This window comes from Podarcis vaucheri (genome assembly GCF_965113315.1).
Source record: "Podarcis vaucheri genome assembly, chromosome: W".
Lineage (NCBI taxonomy): Eukaryota > Metazoa > Chordata > Lepidosauria > Squamata > Lacertidae > Podarcis > Podarcis vaucheri.
In genome coordinates, this window is record NC_138757.1 from 36670570 (window position 1) to 36687493 (window position 16924).

The following is a 16924-nucleotide window of genomic DNA, read 5'->3' on the forward strand; positions in this document are numbered from 1 at the left end:
ATTGCCTTGAGCAGGGGTAGGCAACCGAAGGCCCTGGGTCCGGATGCGGCCCAATCGTCTTATCATTCCGGCCCACGGAGAGTCTGGGAATCAATGTGTTTTTCCATGAGCAGAATGTGTCCTTTCATTTAAAATGCACCTCTGGGTTCTTGGTGGGGCATAGGAATTCGTTCATTTCCCCCAACCCAAAAAATATAGTCTGGCCCCCCAAATGCTGTGAGGGACGGTGGACCAGCCCATGGCTGAAAAAGGTTGCTGACCCCTGGCCTTGAGCCTCCTCAGGACTGGCGCAGGGGCCGTGCATTGCAGGGTGCCAGCCAAGGCCCCTGCCCCAGTACTGATTGCTGATTCTACTGAGTCCATCAGTATATTGTTGTGAAGTGACCTGGCATTTTAAATGAAGTGCAATATAGGCTTGTCTTACATCTTTAACAACAACAGCAACAGCACAGTAAATTGCACAGAAGAATTCCATGTTGCCTGTGGGAGCGGCTGGGTAGACCTCTTTGCAGCTGCATGATTCATGCATTTGATCTATAAGCAACTGGTCAATCTTCATAATTGGCTCTGGCTTCGTGTAGGAGATTGAACGCATTCTTCTATTTCTCAGCCCTGTATTCCACCCCCACCCCCTCCTCCTATGCTCAGAGTGAAATGTTTATGAGTCCTGCAGATCTAGTCTCAGAAGTCAAACCTCTACCCCAAAGACGGGGGAGCCTGTGACCTTCTAGAGCATACATTTCTTTGGACTGCTATATGCTGAAGTGAACAAATGTTTTGTCTGAAACCCTTGAGAGCTTCTGTGGGCCGCCCTAGAGAACACTGGGCTAAAGGGATCATGGGGATGACTTGTTCCACAACAGCAGATGGCATGCAGAAATTTAAACTGTAGCAAAGGGATGTAAACTGTCTAGCTAGCTAGCTATGTCTTGCTGAAAGTGCATGCACTCCTCTTAGCCAAAGCCCCAATAATTGCAAGCGTGGAGCCACACAAACAGGCCTGATCTCGACACTGTCTTGGGGGAAACTCCCGATGCTGGAAAATTCATGCGTTCAATTTCTGCACATTGAGACAGGAGCCAAAGAAAGCACACGCAGAGTAGGGGGGCTCATAAAAAAGGTTTCTTTGGGAGGGGGTGGGTTGAGGTTTGCTCCGATGTGAAAGCTAAAGAGCAGCCTTTCACAGAGAAAGGAGCAGAGTAAGGCGGAAACTACTGGGACCCGTGCTTTCCAGGCACGCTGACGGGAGGGATGAGTCCAGCATTGCATTGTTGGGTCGTATTTTCAGTGACAACTATTTATGACAGAGGTTTACAGAAAATTGATCTAAAACCTCTGCTTGTAAGAGGCTATGGGCATTTGAAGAAGCCCATCATAATCTTTACATGAAATGTATCTTTAGAACACCGGTGGCGTCATGTCCCCATTTGTTGCCTTAGTTTCTCCATCAATGCACCACCCACAATTTGCCATCATATTGGCATCAGGTGTTTTCCAGGCCAGTGAATGTCAGCAACCCCTTCTTCTAAAGCTGCTTCCCCAGTTTCATCCCAAATAGAAAGAAATGCCATTTGGTAGCCCATCGAGAAGCTTTGGGAAGCAATGAAATACATTTCTGAAAGTTATTTATGGATGCACAAGGTCACCACAACTTTGCTTAAGGTGAATGGAAAGGAACATTTCCCCAGGCGGCACACCACTGTCCCTGAATCTCGTCCGCTGCTTGGTCATTTCAACAGATTGTGTGTCTTAGTAAGATTTTGTACATTTCAGAAAGCTTTCCCTTGCCTACAAATGAAGTGCATGATTTTTCAAAAACTTATTAATGCCCCGTGCTTTTACTTCTGGTGTGGTAAAAAATTGCAGACTCTGGCTATCATTTGAAGCAGTGTAAGACGCTGGTTTACGTTTCCCCTCACATTTGGTGACTAGGTAGGGATATGCAGTTTTGTGTTTTGTTTTTTGAAGAGTTCCTAAGGAGTCCTGCTGCTTCCGAGTTTTATTTTGGGGGTTGTTGTTGTTTACAAAAAGGTAATCCAGTTGTAACCTTTTTCTAGGTACAATTCTGTACATTCTGGTACTACCTGTTCACTCATGGTCCCTCCAAATCCCTTTGTTTCTTTTAGCAACGTGTCCTTGTGTATCTGCTACCTTTGCTTACAGAATTTCTCCTGAGGGGTGCTTTGAACATGTCCCGTAATACATGTGGATAAAAGGAATCGCCTTTGTTAATTTCAAAAGCCATTTTATTTCTTCCATGATTTTCCTCTGTTGCTAATTTATTTTGTAAAAGCAAGTGGGGTTTAGTCACCAGAGAGGTGGATTCTGTGGTTTTGCTCAATAGGTCATGGTCATTTCAAGAGCCATAGGGCCTGAGATGGTTCCAGCTCTAACTTACGTGTAAGATTAGGAGTCCAAGAATGTGGAATCAGTACTGCAGAAGGTCAGTTCTGACATACTTCCCCCCTAAATAGTGGGTGAAGTCCTTTTGGAAAGGACTCAAAGCTTTCAAAGTGTCAAGTTTTGCTGTACTGAAGGACTGTCCATATCTAATCTATTAGAACATTGAACCCTCCTCCCCACTCCAGGAATTTTGCTATCCAGTTGCTCATCTCATTTCCATGGAGGACATTCCAAGAAAGAAAAGAGGGTTTGTATTTGGATAATAAAAGTTTCCTGTCGAGTAGATTTATATATTTTAGAGAAGGTAAGCAACTTAAAATGACCACAGACCCAGTAAAACTCATTACAAAGAGAAGAGAAACAACATTTAAAAGCAGATACAAATAATGAGGCATTATTCTTTTCTCGAGAAGCCAGCAAAATTTCATTTTTCCTGTTTTGTTTTAAGCATGCTTTTTATTCAAGTTTTTAACAAACAACAAGGTGGTAAGCTGCTGAATATAGGCAGACCATCATTTCTCAAGGGCCATTCCAAATGTGTACAATTGATGGCCTCCAAGTAAGCTGCACCCTGTGAGTTCAGAGGTCCACTGGTGCCATTGTCCCTGTTAGCATTTTGAAAGAAAGGGCGCCAAGATTTCATCAAGCTGTCTGCCTTGATGAGACTTGCAGTGAGGATCCCTTTGATAAGCCATCCTCAATGCATAAAGGAGGGCAGGTGGCTTGGTGAGCAGGGAAAGTCTTTCAAAGATTTGGACCAGCGATGTGCCTTTGCTTCGGGCAAAGGGTGATGGTGGATGGATCTGAAGCCGTTTAGGGCTTTAAAGGTCAGCACCAACACTTTGAATCGTGCTCAGAAACGTACTGGGAGCCAATGCAGATCTCTCACAACCAGTGTTATGTGGTCCCGGCGGCCACTCCCAGTCACCAGTCTAGCTGCCGCATTCTGGATTAATTGCAGTTTCCGGGTCATCTTCAAAGGTAGCCCCACGTAGAGCGCGTTGCAGTAGTCCAAGCGTGAGATAACTAGAGCATGCACCACCCTGGCGAGACAGTTCGCGGGCAGGTAGGGTCTCAGCCTGCGTACCAGATGGAGCTGGTAGACAGCTGCCCTGGACACAGAGTTAACCTGCTCCTCCATGGACAGCTGAGAGTCCAAAATGACTCCCAGGCTGCGCACCTGGTCCTTCAGGGGCACAGTTACCCCATTCAAGACCAGGGAATCCCCCACACCAACCCGCTTCCTGTCCCCCAAAAACAGTACTTCTGTCTTGTCAGGATTCAACCTCAATCTGTTAGCCGCCATCCATCCTCCAACTGCCTCCAGGCACTCACACAGGACCTTCACCGCCTTCACTGGTTCTTTTTATTATTATTTTTTAAAATAATATTTATTGCTTTTCCAACAATTTAAACACTACAAAAAAAGAATAGACAATACAATACAATACAATACAATACAATACAAAGACACTACATAACACTAACACACATTAAACTAACAAAACAAAACAAAAGCGATTTAAAACACATCAAATAATTTCAATATCTTATATTTCATTCACTTATTTCAACGACCTCCTCACACCTCCCTTTTTGTATTCCACTTCTGTTAATTGTTTCAGCAATTCCTTTCCATCTTCCTCTGTTTTCTCTCCTATAATTATCTTAACACATTCTAACCTTATTTTTTCCCTTTAATATTCTATTAATCTATTTATACTTAATTCCTTATAACATTTCTACTAAAGCCATATAACTTCATTCCAACATTCTTCTAACATTCATTAATTTTGCAGTATTTCTGTAAATAGTCTTTAAACTTTTTCCAGTCTTCTTCCACCGACTCTTCTCCCTGGTCTCGGATTCTGCCAGTCATTTCCGCCAGTTCCATATAGTCCATCAACTTCATCTGCCATTCTTCCTGGGTGGGTAAATCTTGTGTCTTCCAATACTTCGTGATGAGTATTCTTGCTGCTGTTGTTGCATACATAAAAAAAGTTCTATCCTTCTTTGGCACCAATTGGCCGACCATGCCCAGGAGAAAGGCCTCTGGTTTCTTCCGGAAGGTATATTTGAATACCTTTTTCATTTCGTTATAAATCATCTCCCAGAATGTCTTAATCCTTGGGCATGTCCACCAAAGATGAAAACATGTTTACTCCGTTGCTGAAATTTGCAGGCAGCCGATGCTACAAGGACAAGTAGCCTGCAGGGCTGGGAAGCAGATTACACCAATTGTTGGAGGAGAACAACAGCATCTCTTACTATCACTCAGCATAGCAATATAGAGCTTCCAGGAACAGAGGCACCCATGCTATTCCCTAAACGGCAAAGGGTGATGGTGGATGGATCCTCGCTACCTAACTCAGCACTGTCTGTACTGATTGGCAGTGGCTCTACAAGGTTCCAGGCAGGTGATGTTTTCAGTTTCACCTGGAGATGCTGGAGACTGTTCTGGGACCTGCATCACCAGCGAGCTCTGGTCCTCCCTTAAGGAGTTAGGCGGCTCAATGGGCTGACTCTGTGGAAGGCACCATGCTATTCCCACCATGCTATTCCCGATGTGCCTTTGCTTCGGGCAAAGGGTGATGGTGGATGGATCCTCGCTACCTAACTCAGCACTGTCTGTACTGATTGGCAGTGGCTCTACAAGGTTCCAGGCAGGTGATGTTTTCAGTTTCACCTGGAGATGCTGGAGACTGTTCTGGGACCTGCATCACCAGCGAGCTCTGGTCCTCCCTTAAGGAGTTAGGCGGCTCAATGGGCTGACTCTGTGGAAGGCACCATGCTATTCCCACCATGCTATTCCCGATGTGCCTTTGCTTCGGGCAAAGGGTGATGGTGGATGGATCCTCGCTACCTAACTCAGCACTGTCTGTACTGATTGGCAGTGGCTCTACAAGGTTCCAGGCAGGTGATGTTTTCAGTTTCACCTGGAGATGCTGGAGACTGTTCTGGGACCTGCATCACCAGCGAGCTCTGGTCCTCCCTTAAGGAGTTAGGCGGCTCGATGGGCTGACTCTGTGGAAGGCACCATGCTATTCCCACCATGCTATTCCCGATGTGCCTTTGCTTCGGGCAAAGGGTGATGGTGGATGGATCCTCGCTACCTAACTCAGCACTGTCTGTACTGATTGGCAGTGGCTCTACAAGGTTCCAGGCAGGTGATGTTTTCAGTTTCACCTGGAGATGCTGGAGACTGTTCTGGGACCTGCATCACCAGCGAGCTCTGGTCCTCCCTTAAGGAGTTAGGCGGCTCGATGGGCTGACTCTGTGGAAGGCACCATGCTATTCCCACCATGCTATTCCCGATGTGCCTTTGCTTCGGGCAAAGGGTGATGGTGGATGGATCCTCGCTACCTAACTCAGCACTGTCTGTACTGATTGGCAGTGGCTCTACAAGGTTCCAGGCAGGTGATGTTTTCAGTTTCACCTGGAGATGCTGGAGACTGTTCTGGGACCTGCATCACCAGCGAGCTCTGGTCCTCCCTTAAGGAGTTAGGCGGCTCGATGGGCTGACTCTGTGGAAGGCACCATGCTATTCCCACCATGCTATTCCCGATGTGCCTTTGCTTCGGGCAAAGGGTGATGGTGGATGGATCCTCGCTACCTAACTCAGCACTGTCTGTACTGATTGGCAGTGGCTCTACAAGGTTCCAGGCAGGTGATGTTTTCAGTTTCACCTGGAGATGCTGGAGACTGTTCTGGGACCTGCATCACCAGCGAGCTCTGGTCCTCCCTTAAGGAGTTAGGCGGCTCGATGGGCTGACTCTGTGGAAGGCACCATGCTATTCCCACCATGCTATTCCCGATGTGCCTTTGCTTCGGGCAAAGGGTGATGGTGGATGGATCCTCGCTACCTAACTCAGCACTGTCTGTACTGATTGGCAGTGGCTCTACAAGGTTCCAGGCAGGTGATGTTTTCAGTTTCACCTGGAGATGCTGGAGACTGTTCTGGGACCTGCATCACCAGCGAGCTCTGGTCCTCCCTTAAGGAGTTAGGCGGCTCGATGGGCTGACTCTGTGGAAGGCACCATGCTATTCCCCTTTAAATTAGCCATTTCGACAGAAAACACGAGAACTGGAATTTTGGGCTTGAATGGATTTTTGGATCGCCTGCATGCCAAGCACATACTTCTCCCACGGGCCAGCACCCTTCCTCAGTGACTGAGCTCTCATTGCACACAGCCATCCAGCAAGCAAAAAAATGTTCTTGTTAGAAGGGCAGAGTGGGGAGCAAGAGATTCAGGGGCCGGTTTTAGACCCACAGTGCTCGGGTTTATTCTGTTGCCTGCTTGACATTGTGCCTCCTTCCCCCCTACCTTTTATTCCTATGAAAGTTTCACAATGTCGCTGCTTGGGATTCTGGATAATCTATGGTGTTTTTCTTTTCAGATTTTTAAATTAATTTTCCAAAAAATATTTGAGACAAGCAAACAAACAAACATCCTAATTGTAATTAAACCAATCTTGATAACATTGTTAAGTGACTTCCTCAAATCCCCCTGGTTGAATTTCATTGTATTTCATTTTAACAGTTTTCCAAAATCAATCTTCTAAAAAAAAATATAAAAAATTAACTTGATCACTTCACATCTTTCATTCTTTCTAATCTAGCTTGAAACATCTCAATTCCTATCCTTACATATTTAAATCCTAAGCCTATCTCATCTTTGCAAGCTTTTCCAGTTAGGTTATCTTGACATATTCAGCTAAAGAATCTTTGAATTTTGTCCATTCTTCCTGGTACTCCTCCTCCTTCTGGTCGCGGACTCTTCCCGTCAGGTGGGCTAGCCCCGGGATTCTGGAGAATCTATGTGACTAGATGCTTGTAATGTATGCCAGGCAATCTGGCACAAGTGGGTAGGGTTGCCATCCGCCGGGATTTGGCCGTTGGAAACAAGTGTCCATGCGGGAAACGCTTGAATGTCCAGGAAAATCCAAAGGTATAGCAATTCTACACGTGGGGAGTAGGGACGCAAGCGCAAATCAGAATAAAGCAAAGGCTGGGAAAGTTCAAACAGAAACACACACACTATTCCTCAAGATTTGTCTTTAAGACACAGGATCATAGAATTGTGGAGTTGGAAGGGACACCGAGGACCATCTAGTTCCCTTATTCCCAATCAGGGGTCCGTGGCCCCATCCCTTGCCTCCCTCCAACTAATTTCCTCTCATTTTGGCATGGCAATAGCATACATTTTATGGGCGGTCTTGTTGTTTTTAGTATACCTAAAATCCTTTGCTTATTACCCCACATTTTGAACCCGCAGCCCTGAGATTAAGAGTGCCACGCTCTACCAACTGAGCCACCCCACTGTAATGATCCCACACCTCCCCTCTTGACGAAGCTGCCTGCAAAGCTGATCTGCCGAGGAAATGTCCTTCTGCAGGCATGGTTTCAATCCAAACAGCAAATACTAGTGGTCAACTCCAAAAGTGCGGTCAACAAACCCTGCTTGCCAAAGAACAATTGAACGCACCCCTGAAGCTCCTTTGCAGCCATGTCTTTACCTTGACACCACGTATGATGCTAGATGTGGGGCCTGCGGGCCTGTCAAGGTTCCCCACCTCTGCTCTATCTAGCCAGGCTGATGTTTTCAAATGGGGGTCAAAGCTGTGAAGCTGTTTGGATGCATGACTGGACTTGACTGTGGGCATTTCACTGTGCTGTGTCCCAGAGCCTTAAGGATGGGGTGGCCTAGGAACCTAAGCCACCAGGTATATAAAAGTGAGGTCCACTCCAGCCAAGAGCGAAAGAAAACCACCAAGCAGCCCTGCTCCCCAACAATGCCCCCCAAAGAGGATACGGATTGTCTCGGGAATGCTGGTGTCCAGGCACTCAGTTATCTCCTGCAGCTCGTCCTGCGTCCCCGGGGTCCGGAAGAGGTCCTCCTGAAGCAGAGTATCACCCATGCGTTCGGAAGGGATGAGGTACATCCTGGATAGCATGCAGAACAATCCAGCCCTGGGGTTCATAATGTGAGGTCGAGGAATGCCACAATGGAGAGAAGCCCATCACCAAGAGAGCTGGCACAAGGGGTCAGGAAAATGGCGACGGAGGTAGCAGCCTAGCCAGAACCTCCCGTCTTCAATTAAGCTTTTAATTAGGTTTTAGCCATCTTCTGACCCTATGTTTATATTTTTAGTCGTTACTTTTTCCCCCCTCTGCTTTTAGCCCAATGGTTTATTGTTTTATTGTTTTATTATCTACTGTTTTATGGCTCAACTTGACTTAGCGTAACAAGGAACGCTAAAGAAGATAGATTGCAGTCTTTGCATCTAACACACAGCTTTCATCCATTGAAGGGAGGCACGAACACGCTGTATCGTCAAGGCTGAGGTAAATTATTCCCCTTTCCAAAAATATTTCCGCGGTGAGCATTGAAAGCCTTAAAGCTGAAAACTAAAGACGGAAAAGGGAGCAGAAACCCTAGAGGCCCACCGAGATAAGGGGCAAGCATGAAACCTTGCTTGTAAAACAACCCTCCCTTTCGAAGGTGGGAAACTGGAAGATAAACATAATCCGTCTTGTGAGCGAAACAAGTGAAGCCAAAAAACCCAGGACTAAGAGACTCCAGCAAACTGCTCCCAATTACCGTATTTTTCGCTCTATAACACGCACCCGATCATAACACGCATGTAGTTTTTAGAGGAGGAAAATCCGTAGGCATGCCACCCATAGGCATTTCCTCCATAACACGCACAGACATTTCCCCTTGCCTTCTAGGAGGAAAAAAGTGAGTGTTATGGTGCAATAAATACGGTACCTTTTTCCACGCTCAATATGGTCCTTACAAGAAAGAACTATATGGACCTGGGAATTGCACCAATATCACCTCAGGGGGAGTGGGAGCCCCAAAGGAAGCAAAGTAAAATCACCAATTACTTCCCCCATAAAGAAGGGAGTAAGAATCCACAGCATGAGAGCACCCCAAAAGAAATTGCCCCTACTATGCTGGATTGGTTATTACAACGCAAAGACTTACAAACTGAGCTTGAAAGACCAAATTATTCCATGAGCTGGGCGCAGGAACTGGACCTAGCTGAGAACGCCCTGATGACCAATTCCCCCAACCCCAATAACCTCGAGCACCAAAAATCAACCCAGAATCTCAGGGGAAACCAGCAAGACCCTCAGCCCACAGCGATTGCCAACAGCATAGAAGAGAGGGGTGACCAGTTACACGATCAAATAGATCAGATACGCACAGACCTCTACAACATAAAAAACTTCCTAGCAGTAACAAATGGCCTACTCCTGACGCTTGTGGAGAATTTCAAACAAGTAAAAAGAGCCACAGATCAGTCCTTGGACTCAGAGGATAGAATCCACTTACCACCCAAAAAGAACTCACGCAAAAGAAAATTGGAACCCAAGATGAAGAAAACTAAAAACATCAAAAAATTTAAGCCGTCCAAAAAAACCCAACACATCAGTAAAAAACAGTGGCAGAAACTCTTCAACTTATTATCATCACCTCCTATATCCACAAAAAAAATCAAAGCTCAAGGCACCAAAGAGTTCGACAAGGGAGACTCGCCAAAGACCAAACCCCTCCCCATATGTGAAAATAATTCCCCAAGTACATTCAAAGAAATAAGCCCCCCCCCCAGCTGTTCTCCCCCTGTGTTCGCCCAGCCTGACAAAAGCAACCAAGCTACAGCTGGATGTTCCTGTCTTGAATCCACCCAGGACCCCTGTAGCAACTGCAAACAGAAGTAAGCCGGGGATCTCCAATATAGACAGGAACCCGCGGGAACTCCAAGCCCGCAGTAGAAAGAAAGAATGGATCCTGGTCCTAAGCCTGGAAAAGATGGTATTCACGAACTATCCAAAACCACTGGGTCCTCGCACAGGGACAGACCGCGTGAGGCACCTGCTGACTATTATAAACAACATTCTACCTGGGGCAGTTAAAGCAACTGACATAGACAGTATTGACTACCTATATCAAGATGGACATTCAGTCTGTGCCTTGATTACTTTCACAGATCATAATCTGGTCAACTTCATCTTTAGAACAAGAAATCTATTTTTAAAGAAAGGAATAGATTTATTAAGAATCTTTGAAAACAGAGCCCCGCTAACCTCCCTACTGGCGGCCAAGGGGGTAGGGAGACCAGGAACAGAGGTACAAAACGATAGAGTGCACATGCAACAAAACCAGCAAAACCAGAGCCTAGTGCATCAGCAGGAAAACATAGCTCCTACTGAGACTCAACTTCATTTGAACGACAGAGAGGACTCTTTTTCCATAGAAGACATGCCCTAATAAATCGGTTCTGGTCACTGCAGATGCCAGCCCAAAAGGAAATCTTGGTCAGACTGGACATCCTGAGAAGCAGACTGACCAAAAAGGAGGTCCATGTTGAGACTACGGAAGGCTCACACATACGGCCTATATCCCCCAAGTGCCTAGTGGACAAGAGGACGGTGGGAGGCGCCTTTAAATGTGTAGATTCGGAAGACCAGTCGCAGCCCCCGCTGGTGTATGGTAAGGCAAAACCAAAACAGACTGTCACATCCCCGAGTACCTGGTTCAACTATCAAAAACTCTCCCCAAATGAATTAGCAACTCCGCCAAGTCCAAACCACCCCCTAAAGTCCCCAAGAGCTATGGATAATCATTCCCTTATGCAGCAGATGCCTATTGACAAACTTAATGGGAGTGGTTTTTTTTAGATGTAAAGGGGTCACTGGACACCGTGGACCCAACAAATCTACACCATGGAGGGACAGAGAATTAAAGCTGCTGTCCTGGAACATTGCAGGATGGCGCGCTAAGAAAAACAATCAACAACTTGCAATGTTCCTTAAGCGATTCGATATCATCCTCCTGCAGGAGACCTGGCACAGCGACCCCATTCTGTTCAATGGGTATTCTTGTCACTCCCTATTTGCTACTCCATCTGTGAGGGGAGGTAGGCCTAGTGGAGGTTTAGCTAGCCTTATCTCCACAGAGCTTGAACATTCCTTAAAAGCCCTCCCAAACTGCAATTCACTCGCCACGGCAGTCCTACTCAAATTTAAGAGAGATGCACTGGTAGTGGTCAATGTCTATCTGCCCCCCTGCCAAAAAAAATCTATAGTGAAAGCTAACTGGGCAGAGTTAGAGGCATTTCTAGAGTCCATAGAATCTTCCCACCCTTCTACACCGATTATAATTGGGGGGGATTTCAACGCCCGTATGGGAATTGATGACAACAATCTTTATAGCCAATATAATCAGATTCAGGACCCTGAAAGGCCAACCGAAGCAGGCGTTTCACGACTTTCTAAAGACAATAAATGCAACTTCTCAGGGCTATGTCTAGCCCAGGTCGCAAAAAGAAGGGAGCTGATGATAATAAACGGTAGTAAGGAAGAGGATCGCCCAGGGGAGTATACCCATTTTTCAAAGATGGGAGGAAGTGTGATAGACTATATTCTGATATCAAGATTCACCTATAACTCTGTGTCAAAGTTTCAAGTGGGACATAACACCGAAAGTGACCATCTCCCACTAATTCTAGCGCTCAATGGCCCATCGTTTAACAAACCCACGGCTAACCTTTACTACACCCCCATCGTTAACCTGGGATCACCGGCCCCCAGAAGAATTAAATGGACCCCTATGCTCAATACAGAGCTAACTCATCTCCTCCATTCGGAAGACGTGAAGACCATCTACACAGCCATTGTATCAGCTAATACCGGGGGAAAGGCCATGGACTCGTTCAACGAGTTATTAGCAAGACTAAAGACCTTTCTAACAACTGAGATACTTAATTCTGTTACAAAGCGGGCAAAGGATCAAGAGAGATGGTTTGATTTGGAGTGCAGACAAGCAAGGAAATGTCTGAGATCAACCTACCGGAACTACAGAAACACCGGAGCACCCTTGCTATTTATGGCTTACATCGATTTAAGACGAAACTATAAACAGCTATTAAAGGCAAAAAAACAAAAAGCTGAGAGATTGGCCTGGTGTAACTTAGTGAAGGCCTCGAATGAGAAAGATTCAACCTCCTTCTGGCGTACCATTAGGGGGCTCCTGGGCCAAGAGCGGATTGGTCCCACATGCACTGTAGAACCCCAGGAGTGGATGAAATATTTCCAAACCCTCTTCTTCGACGACAAAGCTCAGCACAATGATCCAAGTGCCTACTCCGAGAACTTACCATATTGGCCTCCTGTCTCCATAGAGGAGGTGGGGAACCTAATTGCCCAACTGAAAAACAACAAAGCCCCGGGCATAGACCACATTCCAGCAGAGCTCATGAAGAACAATATCAGTTGGTGGGCTCCTTTAATGGCGTCAATATTCACATACATCGATTCAACAGGCATAATCCCTGGCTGCTGGACAGAGGCAGTAATCATTCCAATCTATAAAAAGGGTCCTATGGCAGATCCAGCGAGCTATAGACCCATTAGCCTCCTTACTATCCCCAGCAAATTGTATGCCAAACACCTCCACATCAAACTAATTGACTGGATGGAAACGGAGGCAGTTCTGGCAGAGGAGCAAGCCGGCTTCAGACAGGGCAGAACAACAATAGACCATTGTTTCGTATTAGCACATCTCATTGATAAATAACGCCAATAAAACACGTGGGATTCTATACGCAGCATTTATTGACCTGAAGGCGGCCTTTGACTCGATCTCACGAGTCAAACTTTGGGCTAAACTCAATGTTACCAACATTGATAAAAGATTACTAGTCTTGATAAAAAGCCTCTATAAAGACTCCAAGTTATATGTAAGAACCTCAGTAAATGGGCAACTAATTGGCCCTGTATCAGCCACCAAAGGAGTCAAGCAGGGCTGTATTTTAGCCCCGGCCTTATTCAACTTATATATAAATGACATGGTCAAATACCTAACATCCCCGGAGTTTCATGCCCCTAAACTGGCCGAAAAACCAATTTCAGTACTCCTCTATGCGGACGACGCGGTTCTCTTATCACGAGCTAGAGTAGGCCTCAAAAGGCTACTAAGAGAATTCTCAGCCTACTGCAGGAGAGATCAATTGGTGGTTAATCACCAAAAAACCAAAGTCATGGTCTTCGCTAGGAGACACAGACATCATAGATGGGAGATGGACAATCAGCCAATAGAACAGGTCAAAATTTTCAAATACCTAGGAGTGGTTTTCCAGTCAACAGGGGCCTGGGAGGCCCATCATAAATATGCTAGGGAAAAAGCATCTCAAAGCGCCAAAATACTGTCTCGCTTTTACTTTACGAAAGGGGGCAGACATATCCCAGCAATTACTCTACGGGGCCCAAATCTGGACGGGAAATCATTGCCGCACATTTGAAACTGTCCAGTCTAAATTCTTAAGACAGATTCTAGACGTTCCACCATGCACACTACGGCTGGAGACTGGCCTCCTCTCCGTCGAAACCCGAACCTGGTTAAGAACATTTAACTATTGGCTTCGCTTAAATTTAAACCCATCCGGACTACTACCTCTAGTAGCACGAGATGCACATAGAAGTCAGTGGTCCAAAGTACTGCATCAAAAACTACTTATATGTGGCCTCCAAGCACAGCATCTCCTGAAAATGGGTCTCCCCAAGGCAAAAACTATTATTGATCAGCGCATGAAGGATATTGAGCAGCAAAATAATCTGGCCTATATTAAGAAATTTAGTGCTTGGTACGCTTATCTGCCCCCCTCCCACTTTGATTTTCGGGCACCTTATTTGTCTACCTTAACCATTCCAAAACTCAGACGGGCCTTTACACTGGCCAGACTAAATATGTTACCCTCGGCTGTTCTTGAGGGTAGATATCAAGGAACTCCATTCGAGAACCGGCTCTGTCCCTGTGGAGCTGGCTGCGTGGAGACTGTGTCACACGTGCTCTTGTCTTGCTCCCTATATAAAGATCTCAGGGACGAGACCATCGCGCCACTCCTGTCTGCCATCCCGGGCCACTTTTGCGAGGCCAAGCTGTTCTCACTCCTGGCCGACCAGAACGGCTCGACAACAGAGAAGGTTGCCAGATTTGTCGAGAGAGCAATGAGACTGAGAACTGCTACCTGAGTGACATTAGCGTCGTCGCCCAGATTCCTCTCCTAGGATCTTACTATTATTATCATTATGTTTTGTTACTATTATTTTGTCATCCCCTAAAATGTATTTTATATAATTGACTTTTTAGTTTTATTCTTTGTGTGTCGTATTGTTGTTTTATTGCTATGGCCGATGGCTGACGCAAATAAAGATTAATTCAATTTGAGCTGGCACAAGGGCTGAGAATTGTATCCCGCCTGCTTTCCACAGTAGCATTCCTACTCCCCTTCTCATGCTTTGGGGCAATGGGAGAGTGAAATCATTCCTCGCTTCTTCTAGTGGCGAGGCTCAGAGAGCCGCTTTGCTAGGGAGAGGCAGACAATGGTTGGGAACACTTGGGTTCTTCTGAGCCGCTCTAAGGAAGACCATATGCTGGATGTCCAACCCGCTGCCGCTCCACCAAGGTGCCACTATACTCACAGCAGGAGTTTGTAAGAGCGAGTCGGTAGCTAAGATATAAATCAACTGGGATGTTTGGAACCTGCACACCCCAAAACTGGTACTGGATTCCAGCCCACACCCATCCTTTCAATGGTATCTTCCCCCTCAGCTCACCTGGTGGCAGGCATTCTTGAAGAGGTGGTCCACCAAAAGCCAGATCTCCTTGGCCGCTCAGTGGAGTCATCACCATCCTGGGGTACGATATCCAGAAACTGCTTCTCCTGGAGGTCCAATGACAAGCGGGACTGGCACGAGAGCCTGACAGAATGTGTGCCTGTATGCATTCTTTCCTTGCTCCAGCTGGGTGGACAAGTCTTGCCCTCTGAGGCCACAACTAGGGCTGGGCGATAGCTGGCTTTCAACACGGTGATATATCACTAGCTAAACATTGCAATACACCAATATAGCACGATGTCTGAAATAAGGTGGAGCTATGTAGAGGCATTGGCTGGCTTCACGGTTTCCCCCGCATTGTGATTTTTGCTGCCCCCTGCAGGAGGGCAGGGGAAAGCTGAACCGGCAGAGTCCACAGGGGCTGCAGGAATCTCGAGAAGCATTGTCTGGCTTCACAGTTTCCCCCCACATGGTGTTTTTTGCATAGTACACACACACATCATGATTCACAATATATTGCCAGGTCAGAAATTATGAAACCAGTCTCACTATCTAGACTTCAAGCTGATTTGAAAATATATCTATATTGACATATCGCCTGGCCCTAGCCACAGCAAGCATCTCAAGGGGGAAAACAAAAAACAAATTGCTTGCACCCCAAATCCAAGCTCCCCCTCCCCTATTAATATGCAGCTAGTAATCCTTCCACTCCGGATGTGCAGTTCACACAAAAGCTTACTAAATATGCAGCTGTGGACATGGGGTTTGGCTAGAGAGCCAGTGTGGTGTAGTGGTTAAGAGCAGTAGTCTCGTAATCTGGGGAACCGGGTTCGTGTCTTCGCTCCTCCACATGCAGCTGCTGGGTGTGTGGGAATGTTCTGGGGTGCAGGAGAGGATATATTGACTAATTATATCCTTATCCAACTTGTGCTAACAAGTTTCCAAAATATCAGCAGAGTTTGTCCATTAAACTTTAATTAGTTTAATGTTAAGTAAACGTCCAGTGCGCTTCCAATGCCATAAATCTTATCTCAGCAGAGAATTTCGTGCAGCGGTTGAAGAAGGCAGGAGAGTCAGTACCTTTCAATGAAGAATCCTGGAGCAAGCACTTTGGAACTCAGGAAAAAACTTTATTTACAAAAGAAAAACCCTGGCGATAAAGCACACATGCTTTTATCTCCGGCATAAAGAAAACTTTACTCTAAACTTAACTCATGCTAGCAAACACGCCCATGGCCACAAACTGAGTCTGCGAGTCAGGGACTTCTGGAGGCGGTGCCATCGCAATGGCGGATTCCCTCTAGTCTGGAGGGAATTGCTCCTCGGAAATCGGGTCTTGCCGCTACGGCGAAGCGGGGACCCCATCGAAAACTACAGGTGGGTGAAGCCTGTGACCGTGGGACTCGGCGGGCACCTTCAGCGCTCTCCCAATTTGCAAGGGAACCCTGCAAGGGGCTCCGGAGGAAAACGGGGGTTTGACGCGGTGCTGAGAGTTGATCGCTACTTCTGTGGAGTGAAGCCGCGCAGCTGTTGCAGAAGAGCGCTGACCTTTTTTCCTGGGACAATTCGGCTATTAAACAACAACCTGTGAGTAGGTCAAGCTTTAAGATTCAAAGTTAAAAGAAAAAGAAGGTGTAAACAGGAAGTCCACCTTCCGTTTTGTATATAGATCAAAGCAAAGACTGACTAAGCTAAGACCGGGAGAGGTGCGCTAAAAGTCTCAAGCCCAAACATCAAATAATAAAGAACTCCCTCCCTGAATTGAGAGGGGAGGGAAGAAGGGAAAGTATTTTCTGTTTGTTAAAAATAAGAGAGGAAGGAAAAGAAGGAAGGGATATAAGACCACCACTCAATCCCTGGGAACGGATTGCCAAGATTAATAGAACGGTCGTTCTG